The following is a 5391-nucleotide window of genomic DNA, read 5'->3' on the forward strand; positions in this document are numbered from 1 at the left end:
TGACTTGAACTATGGACCAGTCTGGACACATTTCCTGGATGCTATTGAAGAAATATTCGAAATGTGAATAAATGTGATGTCATGTGAATAAATGATCATTTAGTCATATTCTATATTCCAAATCATTATGCAGACTGTCAGTCTTGTGTGATGAAAACCTTTTCACAATTCTCTCGCCTAAAATAGTTGTTTTTCATTGCCTTATTGAAGATTTCACTAATACTTTGACCGTTTTAGAATTTGTTGATGGTCCCTAACTGATGCATGGTTGTAACATTACCGCTGCCTGTGAGGGTGTGTCCCCAATCAGAGAACCCAAATGGGGATGCGGAGAGAGAACTTATCAGGACGGGTCTTTCTAATAAAACAAACACGGATCCAGAGTCACAGAGTCGACCAGTGTCATTATCAAAGGTTCCCTATCGCACGCCGGTGTCGGCTGTCAATCGACGCAGAGCTGGAGAGCACGGCACACTGTCACAGTCTTGTCACGTTCGTGTATGCAGGTCCAATGCGGCGTGTGTATCAAATTTATTGTGAGATGCAGAATTGTCATCGTGGTGATTGTGTTTGGCGATATATCATGTACGATAAGTTATCGCTCATCCCTAGCGCCAGCTAAAAGGGCACTTTTCTTTTGTAGGTTGAACGGTCTGTTTAACCTACCACCACCATGTGCAGACAGTATGGGGTGATCTCAATTAGCAAAGTTTAAAGCAAAATATGTTTGGCTGCCACCCTTTGATGGTCCGTTGTTGCCTACAACACAGCTTGAAGGAATATCTCCTCTTATCTGCACTCTGTACCTGTACAGAAGGAGCATAGTCGATGCATCATCAGCATTTATCTGGACTGAGTTGAATGGATCACAGCCAAAAGTAAACCATCAGCGGTCACTGAGTGGAGTGATCTTGTCTTGGAAGTGTACTGTTTTCAGATATTTCTGTTCACGTGACGTATTATACCAGTATAACCTGTGAGCCAGCTCTATCATGAGCATGTCTACATCGCCAGTTTCTCACCTTCCCCTTGATCTCAGGAGGATCAGACGATCATTAAATCTGTTCAGTCTCCTGCAGATTTTAAAACCACTTAATTCACATAATTGCAAGACAAAAGCTGTTTAACTGAGTAAATTACGTTTTGTCTGCACTGCACCCGCTTTTACAATCGGGTTGAGGTTGTGTTCAGCCTGACTGTTTTGATGCATGAAAGACTAGAAGGAGAATGAGCTTAGTGATCCAGCGTGGAAGGTTCACAGGTGCTGCCTTGGTAGAAAACAAAACAACAAAGCTCCTCTGGGACGTTCTTCTTCCGTTAGGCTTCCTGGAGGGAAGTCCAGCATTGTTCCCCTCTGAGGTCTTGTTTTTCCTAAATGATTTTAGGTAATCCAATTGGCAGCAGTTGTTTGGTGGGTGCAGCTTTCAGTTTATATGTGCAAGACAAGTACTTGCCTTTGCCAGCTCAAGTCGAAGTAAATTACTGGGGTCAATGGTTGCTGTCCGAATCTTGTTTTGTTTTCTCTATATCCTAATTCCACTGACACAGTGTGTGTGTGTAAGCGTATCTATCCTAGTGAGGTCCAAATTAGGAGAAAACACCTTTTGTGTGGGTCCTTTTGCTGGACTCCACAAGGTTAAGCCTGTCTTTAAGGATGAGGTCTTCAAAATAACTGGCTCAGTATAGTGAGGTTTAAGTTTGGTTCAGATGGTCCTGGTTAAGGTGAGCCATGTGTTTTGGAGGGTTAGGTGAAGGATGAGATGCTGGGGAAAGCAATGACACGTCCTCACGAAACATAAATCGTGTGTATGCGTTGCGTTTATCCTCATTTATGAACTCATTTTTAAATACAATGAAATATTATCTGACAATGTTGTTTTGAGGAAACAATCACGTTTAGTGAAAAGAATGAAAAGAAATGATAATGAATCAGTTATTATTCAGAGGTTAAGAATTTCATCATCATCACCATCATCATCTTGAGCAAGAAACAAACTAGAAAGGTGCCCATAGAGCACTGACCTCCTCCGAGCTGCTCCTTTTCACCCATAATGCTTTTTCTCTTACTTTGGAAGCTCATTCTTGATGCAACCGATCGCTTGCCACACATTCTTACACAGTCACATTCCTCCTCTGTTCCTGACTTGGTAAGGCCCCCAGACATCTTCCTGAGCAACCCTAACACAATGTGAAATCATCTCAAGTTGTTTCTTTTATTCGACTGGCTGTGTATAACAGAGGCCGGTTACACCCTTCATAGCAAATTTTCCTGAACACAGTGCACAGTGTAGAATGTGTTCTATAGTTTCTTTGTTTTGTTTTGTTTTTTTCCCCAAGTAAACTCCATTGGAGTTCGAGCTGCACCAGCGTGTGTGTGTGCAACTGTCAATGATCCAGATTTGAAAAGGCCCCAGTGGGATCTCTGACTGACTTCTGATACTGGTCATATCCTGCTCTGCTCACACAACATGATGCTCCAAGTGTCCCTTACTTACCTTCAGAATCGTGTCAACAGTGAATGAACGTCAATCTGCCACCCAACATTATGACCAGCAGCTTTGCTGTCTAAGAACACAGTTAGGATGCTCCCAAACAGCAGCTTTTGTGGGGTGGTTTCAGTGTGCAATGGCGGGTGGCCATCAAACATGTTCCCAGAATGAACCAGGGCTAGGTAGCACCACATTCCTGGACTGTAGTAGTCCATGCAAGACTGGAGATCCTCGGTTCTTAATCAATATAACATCATACTTCTTTTTCTCTTTTTTTATTTTTATTTTTTTTACAAAAAAAGTTAAAAAATAAGTTGAAATAAATATGTAGTAAATGAAACTGACTGCATGGCCATTTTTAAATAATTATTCATCTAAATATTTCATATTCATTCATTCATACTGGTATGCTTTGCTTATGTATAGGTTCTTGTTTAAACATCATTAATTTTATTGATTTATTTTCATGAATATTGTTTGATACTTATTGTGCCACTTTCATTTTAAAAATTGAAAATGTAATGGTATTAACGTCTGAACTTTGAGTGCATTATTAGTCATTGTTCAGTACATGCTTGGAGAAATAAAACCTGAATATGATGGGCGATGAAACATACATGTATGAGAATAATTTCAGATGAACACATTCATTTGTCTTAGGAGCTTTTGGTCAGAGGTCAGAACCTGGTGTTCTTGGTCTTCATGCAGAGATGTCCTCAGCTAGATGATGGAAACCGATACAAGCATAGGCTTTGTTCAACCTGAGAGTGTTTGGGGTGAACCAGCAAGGATTCAGACTGTTAACCAGACTTATGCAACTTGGACAGGACAGACTTTGATCCAGTGAGGAAAGACGCGTGACGCACAATGCATGATTGTTTTCTTAGAGTTGTGTTGTTTGTATAAAGCCACTGTTGTTCTGGCCATATCCTAATCGTCTTAATTTCACCCGACAGCTGAGGCCAAATATTCAGCACGTCTTGCAGCTACCATAGGGGAGGTGCTTGTGCTGGACCAGGCTTGATCCACAAAAACATCTAAATATACAACAAGCATGCAGGAAGGAGGTGTTTGTTTTTGCACGCCGATTCTCAGGCAGGGTTGGATTCATCAGCTGGAAATGTCAGCGTCAACATGTAATCCTGACAGCAGTTGCTGTTCAGGATTACACAGAATACTTGGTGGTTGATCTATTTCAGCTGTAGTTTGATGCTAATTCTGCACGGTTTTTGAAGATCCAGTGAAATCTTGCGATATCCAAGATCTCACTGTCATCATAGGCATGTAAGGACTGACTGCATTGGTACCACCCATTCTTTCACTGTCCGTTATTCATCTTCATTTTTTTTTCTACCTGATGGTCCCTTTGATGAATATGTTCAAATGTTCAGCGGCCTCTAAGTTTCTACTATGACATCAAATCCCATCAGCCTGAGCAACAAAACAACTTTACCTGGAGCTCACTTCTGCAGAAGACGACTGTTGTGGAAGAGGTGTTGAAGCATGGCTGCTCACGCTGTCGGACCTCAACTTTGATTCAAACTTGGGACCTGGAATGTGAGTGAGGGTGGCGTGTGTTCATGAAGCAGTGGCCCAGACTGAGCCAAAGTCAAGCCTGACTGACACGGGCGATTCTCCACACACACACAGATAATGTCAATCAACGTTGAGCAAAGCATCATACTCGCCCTTAGGGAAGAGAAATCTCCTCCCACCAGGTTAGGCTTAATCCGTGGCCACACTCAATTTCCTCAGACCAACACCTCTCTGAGTGAGATCACATGACCAGGTTTAGCTGGTCGTCCAGCAGCATTAGTTTGCATTAGCGAGAAACACCAAGGACCAATTGTTGAAGGTTACATAAATGCTGAAATCATGCCGCAGGACAGAGGCACATTTGAATTTTGTAGCTTTGACCTTTGTTCTGGAGCTGTTTTTTTTTTTTATAGAAGAAGAAAAGAACATTTAACTTGCTTTTGTGTCATACTAAGAATCATGAGCTTAAGAGTGCATGTAGGGTTATTGTTTTAGTTTTAGTTTTTGACCGTTAAAGGCATTTCAAACATAGAAAATGTGAATGCCGTGCAGTAATATTGGGTGGAAATCACAATACCTGTGCAAATGAGTGGCTTGTCGGAGGTCTGCCCGAGTGCCTCCCATGTCCACCTCAATGCTGCCACTTTTTTTAAATGCTTATAGTGATTTACACTACGTACTAAAACTGGCATGACTATTGAAGTTAGAAGAAATAAGGAGACGTTTCATGTCTCTCTGTCGCGCTGCCTCACCATAATCTGGTCTGTCCACACTTGTGGTCACAGAGGATCTTCAGAGGAGGAAGGTCACGCTCTGCCTTCACCTTCATCTATCCGACTCTCTTTCTCTCTGATAATGGTTTTCACAAGTTTTGTTCTTTACGAACCCCATGTAAATTCGTCTCTTACTTGAGAGCCAGTTAAAGGTGCATGACAGAGGGGAGACAATGTTGTGGACATCACACAGATGACCCTCTCTGGCACTGGAACATCTCTGGATCCTCCGATCAGAGAAGAATTTTCCTTCCTTTCCTTCGTGGTGAAATGGCACAGGCAGGAGTGTCAGTTTGTAACAGAAAGACGAGGTTGATGTAGAATGCGCCCCCTAAGGAGTAACAGCATTTCTGTGAAAACGTGCCAAAACAGCATGAATAAACATGTTTCCTTGAAGAGCCTTGTTTGCTGTTGTCGCTTCAGCATCAGCGTGAGTATGCAGAGACCTACTGACACAGTCTGTGTGTGTGTGTGTGTGTGTGTGTGTGTGCGTGGAGGGAGAGGAGGGTGAGGAAGAGAGAGAGAGAGAACTCTTTGCCTCCCATAAAAACCCTTGCTCACTCCAGTAGCTGCTTCACAAGTCAGATATTTGC

This window comes from Synchiropus splendidus, chromosome 1 (assembly GCF_027744825.2).
Source record: "Synchiropus splendidus isolate RoL2022-P1 chromosome 1, RoL_Sspl_1.0, whole genome shotgun sequence".
NCBI lineage: Eukaryota > Metazoa > Chordata > Actinopteri > Syngnathiformes > Callionymidae > Synchiropus > Synchiropus splendidus.